Source organism: Rhinoderma darwinii, chromosome 8 (assembly GCF_050947455.1).
Source record: "Rhinoderma darwinii isolate aRhiDar2 chromosome 8, aRhiDar2.hap1, whole genome shotgun sequence".
NCBI classification, from domain to species: Eukaryota; Metazoa; Chordata; class Amphibia; order Anura; family Rhinodermatidae; genus Rhinoderma; species Rhinoderma darwinii.
The window spans coordinates 61,714,136-61,724,201 of NC_134694.1; positions in this window are offsets into that span (position 1 = coordinate 61,714,136).

Below are 10,066 nucleotides of genomic sequence, written 5' to 3' on the forward strand. Positions count from 1 at the left end.
TACAGGGGTGGGCTATCTGTGGAGCACTATAGGGGGAGCTATATGTGGGACACTATATACAGGGGTGGGCTATATGGGGCACTATCTACAGGGGGCTCTATGAGGGGCACTATCTACAGGGGGCTCTATGTCGGGTACTATCTACAGGGGGCACGGTGTGTGTGTGTGTGTGTGTGTGTGTGTGTGGGACACAGGGTATGGTGCTATTATAATTAGAGGTGCAGTGTATGGCGCTATTATATTTAGGGGCATAGTGTGTGGTAGAAGGAGAACTTTATCCTTGTTTATAGGTGTAGCAATGTTTGAAAAGTGAGAAGCTGAAGACATCTGAGCGGAAAACTGCAGAAGAGTGACCGGGAGAAGTTATCATAGAGGTCTGGACCAGTTGGAGAAAAATAACTAGAATCTGAGACGTCGCCGGTGAGTCACTTAATGTAAATGTTTATTCTTCCTCTAATCAGTACTGTAGTCACTGATTGATCTGCAGCGAGATGATGGGTGGTATGATTATGATATGATTTTTTTTTTGTGAACCAGCAACTCCCAGCATATCCTTATCATTGTACGAGCCATGCTGGGAACTGGAAACAATTTAGTGCAAACCTATACGGCAGGGGTTGCACTAAATTGAGCTGTATTTGTGCTGGTGTTGTATATATGTACTGAGCTTGGTTCTGGTACTATATATATGTACTGAGCCTGGTTATGGGGCTGTATTTATGTACTGAGCTTGGTTCTGGAGAGCTTTGTTCTGGTGCTGTATATATGTAATGATCTTGGTTCTGGAGCTGCATTTATGTACTGAGCTTTGTTCTGGTACTGTATATATGTAATGAGCAGGGTTCTGGTGCTGTATATATATGTAATGAGCTTTGTTCTGGTTCTGTATATATGTACAGAGCTTGGTACTGGAACTGTATTGATGTACTAAGCTTTGTTCTGATTGTTAGGGATCTGCCAGGTACTACGTCTAGGTATACTCCTGGGATTAATCAAGCCACACCTGAGGCCAGACCTGTTCGACTGACACCATCTCCCACCAACCAGGGTGGCAGACTCAGGAGTGGGAGAGCCTATCGCGGCCTGGTCAGTCGGAGTTAGCTCCGCCCCCTGTCCTTTATTACCTGTCGTGTTCTCTTCCTCAGTGCTTGTAATTCTTCTGGATTCTTGGCCTCACTGCTGCTTGCTCCAGCCTGCTTCTGCCGTGCTTCTGCCTTGCTGCAGTTCCGCTTAACCTGCTTTGCTTTGCCCCTGGCTTGCTTCCTTCTCCGTGCTCACTTTGGTATACTCCACTTCATCCTGGTCCTGACTACTCATTCACCGCTCCGTTTCCTCGCGGCGTTCCGTGGCTACTGCCCCTTCCCTTGCGTGTTCCCTGTTTGTTCTCCCGTGCACTTAGACAGCGTAGGGACCGCCGCCCAGTTGTACCCCGTCGCCTAGGGCGGGTCGTTGCAAGTAGGCAGGGACAGGGCGGTGGGTAGATTAGGGCTCACTTTCCCTTCACCTCCTTCCTGCCATTACACTGATACTGTATTTATGTACTGAGCTTTGTTCTGGTGCTGTATATATGCAATGAGCTTTGTTCTGGTGCTGTATATATGTATGTAATGAGCTTGGTTCTGGTGTTGTGTATAGAACTATATTGCTTGTAAAATGTACAAATGTTTTTACGCTCGAGTTACATTTAAAAAAATGTGGAAAAGAAATGGCACGTCATTGATTGGTGGAGAAAACAAACATGGCGAGGGGAAGGAGATGTCGCGGAAGAGGTCGGGGGGGGGGCACCAAACTGAATCTTTGCCCCGGCTGCTGGAGAACCTAGCTGCGCTTCTGTGTATGTATAAATATATATATATATATATATATATATATATATATATATATATATATATATATATATATCAAAAAAGAAAGCAGCAGCACTCACACAGAAATTGTTGATCAGGTGCCCAGCAAAACGTCCCGTTCCTCGGACGTAATGTAATGTATAGAAAAAGAAACTTTGCAGCACTCCAATATGAAAAAAGTGGTGGTTTATTCACTCCAGATACAACAGCAACGTTTCAATCCTACAATAGGATCTTTATCAAGCCAGGCTGGAGTGAATAAACCACCACTTTTTTCATATTGGAGTGCTGCAAAGTTTCTTTTTCTATATATATATATATGTATACATACAGAACCGATAAAAACACAGGGACATATACAAAAACACCGAAAAAGGCCATACTTACAAATGGACACAGCCAGGCCAGAAATGCTGATGAAAGGGCGAGCAGGTGCTTTAAATAATAATAGCCACTCCCACTAGTCTTGAGGGGAGTGGTGTGTGGTGCATGGGATGTGTAGTAAGAAATAATAAATGAATAGTGTATGTGCAAGTGTAATACTATAAGTGAAATATAGGGGGCAGTAATGAGTGAAGTGCCTCAATAGAAATAAATGGATAATGGGGTGCAAGTGAGTGAAACATGGAGGGATAGTGTGTACGTCATGAGGCACAACGTGTATAGCCAGGTAGAAGCCTATTTGTGACGCCTTGATAATTCATAGAGCGGGCTACCCTGCTTGCTATGCCAAACAACAACACACCATGCTCTCCCAGCATCAAAGACCCGGCTGTGTCCAAGAGAAGCGAATATACATAATAATGAAAAATACCGGGGGTATTGGTAATCATTTTGGCCAAAAGGACGCAAGCTCGCAATCCACGACAAGGATCCCCAGACTTGCGAGTCCCTAACTCCTAAACTGGAACAGAACGTTCCTGATGCACAAATAGAACCGATAAAAACACAGGGACATATACAAAACCACCGAAAAAGGCCATACTTACAAATGGACACAGCCAGGCCAGAAATGCTGATGAAAGGGCGAGCAGGTGCTTTAAATAATAATAGCCACTCCCACTAGTCTTGAGGGGAGTGGTGTGTGGTGCATGGGATGTGTAGTAAGAAATAATAAATGAATAGTGTGTGTGCAAGTGTAATACTATAAGTGAAATATAGGGGGCAGTAATGAGTGAAGTGCCTCAATAGAAATAAATGGATAATGGGGTGCAAGTGAGTGAAACATGGAGGGATAGTGTGTACGTCATGAGGCACAACGTGTATAGCCAGGTAGAAGCCTATTTGTGACGCCTTGATAATTCATAGAGCGGGCTACCCTGCTTGCTATGCCAAACAACAACACACCATGCTCTCCCAGCATCAAAGACCCGGCTGTGTCCAAGAGAAGCGAATATACATAATAATGAAAAATACCTGGGGTATTGGTAATCATTTTGGCCAAACAGCGGGAAGCCCGAGACCTACTCCCCCTCCCTCCTCCCTTCCAATCCCCTCCCCTTCATTCCCTGCACGTAACCTTAACCCTTTCCTCACCTGTTCCCTCCTATCCTGTCATGGCTGCCTCCCCTCACTCCTTGCAGTCGGCAGTACGGCCGCTTCTTGACTTGGATAAGTAGAGTCGAGTGATCCATAAATATTCCTTACCCTTTCAGAATAATAACACACGACACCAGGTTGGATTTTACTGGCCACAGCAGCCGTTTATTATAAATTTTATAAAATTAGAAAATTTATAACCAAAACTTTAAATAACTTAGAATTCCCAAACATTGGAAATTCTACCAGAATACACATACCAAACCCTTAACAGGGTCAATATAAATAGCACCTTATAAATTGACCAGGGGAAGCCCTTGAGGTTACCACAACTTATAAAAAACGTAGCCATCTGCCACCACCACTTGTTTTACCTCCAGCCGTAACCCGGCTCGAAGGCACCTTCTTGCAGATGGCTTTTCCATAAAGCACTTCAAAGGGGTAACACCCTAAGAAGCCTTCCACCTATTTTTTGGGGGACGCATACCCCTGATGCGACCCCCCCACCAGTTTTACTGACCAACCTCAAGGACTCCCCCCGCCACTGCGACATGGACCTTGACCACCTCAAGGCCGTGAGCTCCTCCACACCAACACACCTCTTTAAATCCCGTCTGCTAGGGCTAAACTCCACAAATCCATCCCCACCTCATTCAAATGCACCCCATCCTGTCTCCAATAACAACCTACCCCCCCTTCCAGATCCCTATGCCTGACCACAACACCTCCATTTCTTGCCACAAATGCCGACACAGCCCTGTTTACTTTTATTCTGGCCTTATTAAGTCTCTCCACGGATCGGGCCAAGCGCCACGTCTTTCTTGGTACAATATCTGACCATATTATAATCAGGCCCGGGTGTAATGCCCATAAACACAACAAGTCGTGCTTAATATCCCTCACTAAATCTCGAAAAGGGCGCACACTCAAATCATTCCCCCCAACATGTAACACTAAAATTTCGGGAACCCGGTCTAGCTGCGTATACACCTGGAATTCCGGTAGTACCCTTGACCAAACCATTCCCCGAAAACCCAGCCACTGCAGGATAGCATCCTCCCGCGGAATCCTTAGTTGACGACCATCCGGGCGAACCTCCGCCCGTAATGCGCCCCAGTACACAAAGGAGTGCCCCAGGATCCACACCAGCAAAGGACGCGAACCTGTGAAAGAAATAAACACACACTTCTTACAACTCCCAATCACACTCCATCTTCCACCAGCACAACATACCTCCCAGCAGCTTCTTAACAGTCTGACAGCAATTGAGGCCGCACATAAGATCGGAAACGGTTAGACTCCCATCTCCCGATACGCCTGACCCCAGCCTCATCCAACCCCCATCGCACCGCCTCAGTTGCTGCGCCAATACGAAACGAATGGGAAGAATACTCAGCTGACTGCAACCCAATTGCCAGCAAACAGCGTTTAAACACTGCCCCAAATTGAAACCTGGATAAAAAGGACCCGTCTTCATGCCGCAATAATGGAACCCCCATTACCCCCACCTGTACCCCAAAAGCAGACATACACTGTACCGGACACACCGACGAGCCCCTGATGGCAAATAACACAATTCGCGTCCCCTTACCCGCCGTGTCTGTTTTTGACCTGCGCAGCAATATCTCCACTCTATCGGCAAACAACTCCACATCCTCTTGACTCAGTCCCCCCGCGCGCAACCCACTTGGTGACACCAATTCACCCACTCTAAAAGCCCCAAAAAAGGCTAATGAAAAAGCTAAGCGAAACAACCGGACTTCAAAGGCTGAACTGCAAACCACCTCCATGGCCGTTCCCAATAGGCAAAGAATTCGGTAGGAAACTGACCGCCGCCAATCTACTGACCCTCTTCCCCTCCGAACACCTTTTAACGCTTGAACCGCCAAAAATTCTTTGGTAACGTCTTTTTCGCCATGCAATTTCAAGGCAAATGCCACAGCGGACACAAACTTATTCACTTTCGCTACAGACACACCAGACTCATACGCATCCCCCAACCAATACAACAAGGCCACCAGCCTGTCCCGGTCTGACCGGACGTCACCCAAACCTCTCAACCAAAGCTCCCATTGAGCCCAGCCAGCCCTATACGCTGCCCACGTAGAACTTGCCAAGGATCGCTCAATCAATGCTCCTGCCGCAGAGAGACCAACTCTCAAAGATGATCCGGACACACCATGCTGATCCGATCTGCTCCCGGCGCCAGCTGACGAAAACGATCCCACTGTGAGCGAGAAAGGGCATCAGCAACACAATTTTCAACACCCGGCACATGCACCGCTACCACCCAAGCATTTAATGACAAACAAACCAGCACCAAATGCCGCAACAGTTGAACCACCGGAGAAGATGCCGAGATGTTATTGATAGCCAACACCACCCCTAGGTTATCGCAGTGAAAACGAATATTCTTGTCCCTGAGCCTATCCCCCCAAATGGTCACAGCGACTATGATGGGAAACAGCTCGAGCAGGGTCAGGTTCTTTGTCAAACCGTTTTCCACCCAACTAACCGGCCACCCCCCAGCACACCACTGGCCACCACAATAAGCACCAAAACCGCCCCCTCCAGCCGCATCCGTAAATAAGTCCAGATCCACGGACTCGAAAGCCCCAGCCATCCACAAGGACCTGCCGTTGTACTGTCCCAAAAACCGATGCCACACTTCCAAGTCGTCCCGATGCTCCCCTCTCAATCTGACAAAGTGATGCGGAGCCCTCACACCAGCAGTCGCCGCCGCCAAACGCCTACTGAACACCCTGCCCATAGGCATGATCCGACATGCAAAGTTTAACTTCCCTAACAACGACTGCAGACTACGTAAGGTGACCTTCTTAAGCCGAAACAACGCCTGAACCTCCAAACTAAGGGCCACCAACTTATCCTCCGGAAGCCTGCATTCCATTAAAACCGAGTCGATTTTGATGCCCAAAAAACGAATAACCGTAACAGGCCCTTCCGTTTTGTCAGGAGCTAGCGGGACTCCAAACTCCTTCATGACTCTCTGCAAGGCAAACAAAATATTGGCGCACACCGCTTATCTGCCTGGGCCAACACACAAAAAATCATCCAAGTAGTGAATAACTGAATTCACACCGGCAACGTCCCTAATTACCCATTCCAAAAATGAACTAAAAGCCTCAAAGTAGGCGCAAGACAGGGAACAGCCCATTGGCAAACAACGATCCACCAAAAAATTTCCCCTCCGAAAAACAACCCAACAACCGTTGACTCTTGGGATGAACCGGCAGCAACCGGAAAGCCGCCTCAATATCGTTTTTTGCCAACAAAGCACCTGCGCCCGCTTCCCGCACCAGCTCCACCGCCTTATCAAATGACGCGTACACCACCGAACACAACACCGGATCAATACCATCGTTAACCAATGCCCCCCGGGGAAAAGAAAGATGATGAATCAACCGAAATTTGTTTGGCTCACGCTTCGGCACCACACCCAACGGGGAAACAACAAGATCCGACACCGGTGGTTCCACAAAAGGCCCAGCCATGCGACCCAAACCCACTTCTTTACGAAGTTTTTCAGTCACCACCCCCGCATGCTGGTAAGCGGACCGGAGATTCCGGCGAGTCACTGGAATATCATAAGGAGGAGAAGGGATTACAAAACCCACGCTAAAACCATCCGCAATCAATTGCGCCCCATCCCTATCCGGGTATTTACTTAGAAAGGGGGCCATCCCTTCCAGCTTCACCGGCGTCACCCCCTTGACCAGCTGAACCCCCTGTTCCCCCTCCCTTCTTGCCTTTTCGCAAACACTTTGACGCGCCATGAGATGACCCGCTGCAATGGGAACACACGTGCTTGAACTTACACGTTGCCCCAAATTTACACTGGCCGTCGTTAAACTGCCAGCAAAAACCGAATTTTGAACCGGAACCTTGACCAGACTGACCGACATGCCCTCCCTCCGCTCCCTGGAAAGGACTGTCCGGCTTAACCGGAGCCGTCACCCTCAACCATAATGCGATATCCTTCTGATCCCATCTAATGCCGGGCCGAACCGCCTTCCGCTGCCGAAATTGTTCATCATAACGCAGCCACGCCATACCGCCATAAGCCCGATGCGCCTCACCGATAGCATCCATATAGCAAAAAAGCGCGGAACAATTTTCCGGCGCCTTTTCCCCCACAACACTAGCCAAGATCACAAAGGCCTGCAGCCAATTCACAAAAGTTTGTGGGATGAGCCGATAACGCCGACGCTCCTCCTCTTCCTTCTTGCTCTCATCCCTCTTCCCTTTATCCAAATTAAATTTTACCAACGGAAGAAGGGAAAATATCTCCACATATTCGTCTTTCCAAATACGCTCCCGAACTTCCTGTTTTAAATGCGCCCCCAACGGCCCCTCAAAACAGACATATACCTCCCCTCTTGCTCTATCATCCAACCGCACCCTGACACCCTCTTGAGCCCCGTCTGTCTGCACCGACACAGCCACCGCCCCCGCCGAGCCCCCCACTTGCACCCTATCTTGCGGCTGCACTACCAACGGCGGCGCCGACCAAACCGCAACCGAGGACACCCCCGCCGATACCGGGGCCTGCGACCTATCCAATCTGCTGACCAGCTCGCGCAAGCATCCCACTATGTCGAGACCGCTACCACCTCCCCCGTAAGACCCGACGACTGCCCCAGAATCCGCCGCATCCCCCGCGCCACCCAACATGCGCGGAGTAAGAGAAGAGAAAGAAGAAGAGCACCCACCTGGCTGCTCAGGCGCTGTGATCCCGCCAGCCGGACGAACTTGCACACGCCGATCCTCAACCACGTCTCCTTCATCCGTATCACCCGTTATCTGCGACCGCTGCCCGCACCTACAATGCGAACACGGAGATCCCCGACCAGACTGTCCCGAAGGGCCGGCCTCCATAGTGGCTCTGACGCTGATAGGGCCAGCCACCTGCTGCCCGTTATGCGGTATCCACAGTTCCGACCGCACTCCACCGCCCACCGCACTCGCCAGTCTTCCGGACTCAGATCTCGCAGCAGCCAGCCCCCTGATTGGCACTTCACCAGGCGGGGCTGCCGACATCACCGCATCCTGCACCACACCAGATGGGGGGGGGTATTGGGGAAGCCAGGAGCCAACCCCCCCTGACCGCCAAGCACCGCCGCGGCTGGGGATTTCTGCCAGGCCGGGACCCCCTAGGGGATGCCGCTCTCCCTGGAGACCGGCCTGCAGCGACCCTGGAGGGGCTTCCCCTGCGGCGCCGAACCCGCTGGATTTCTTCTGGGCTAAGTCTCGCTGGAGGTTGTGCACGCCGTGACCTGCGAGCAGGCACCACCCCCGGCGTAACGACCTCGGGCCTGCTCACTCCACTATCTGGAGGGCTGAGCAGCAGAGGGCTGCCTAAATCCAAGGACATAACAGCAGGGGATGATAGAGAGGAAGCCGCCCCTCCCCCCTCCCTGGACACCGCGTGATGAGAGCGCCGGGGCCCAGCAGCCTGGGGCACAGTCATCCCCACAAGTCTTGTCACCTGCTCCTCAAACCAGCCGGCATCCTGATGATCAGCTGCCGCCCGGAGCCGCTCCACAAGTTCACTGAATGACGCCATCTCCCACGAGCAGGTAAGAACACACACACCACACACGCTGCTGCTGCTGCTGCTGCTGCTGCTGCTGCTGCTGCTGCTGCTCCTCCTGTGATGTCTCACCTCCCGCTTTCTCCCTCGCACTGAGGAAAACAGCGGGAAGCCCGAGACCTACTCCCCCTCCCTCCTCCCTTCCAATCCCCTCCCCTTCATTCCCTGCACATAACCTTAACCCTTTCCTCACCTGTTCCCTCCTATCCTGTCATGGCTGCCTCCCCTCACTCCTTGCAGTCGGCAGTACGGCCGCTTATTTACCTGTGTATGTGAGACACAATATGTTAGCAAAACTAAACGAGAGTTTAGGCGGAGAATTAGGGACCATATAGGTGACATCAACAGGAAGTGTCCCTCCTGCATATGTTCCCTTTTCTATAGGGGCATTAATACGATCCTCTCATTAGCATTACAACCCGTTTCTCGGGTTTTAATTTTGTGAACTCTACTAATTAAACTGATGATCTGTCACTCACATTGGCTCCTTCAGTCTTGTGCAGCGTTGTATGCATCATTTCCATTGGTCGCGCCGTCACTATGGGGCCGTCCTGGTCTGTGGGCGTCAGTAACTGACGTCTTAATCACCGATTGGTTCAGGTCCTATTGACGCTATCAAGGTATGTGGGGCTGTAGCCGTATAAGGCTCTATTGTTTCTCCAGCACGCTTAGACCAGTCATTAGTGTCTGGTGCACGACGTTGAAACAAAACTACTACAGCATAATATGTGCTGAGCGGTAGTTAGTTAGAATCTACGCCGGAATCCTGCAGCATAATATGTGCTGACCGGCAGTTAGACAGATTAAGGCAATTTATACCCCTGAGGAAGCTCCTCTATTTTTTTAGAAGCGCAGAAACACGTTGGGAATTTATTCAGATCCTTGGCAATTAGTGCCCTATTTTTTACATTTAATATTGAATAAATTGTATTACTATTATACTTTGTGTTTCGATTTATCACCATTTTTAAGATATTTGTTTGCTGTCAATGACTAAGAACATTCTTGTTTAGAGTCAGAGACAAAATTCCCATATATACCTAGTCCTGCTCTCAGCTGAGAAGTGTAT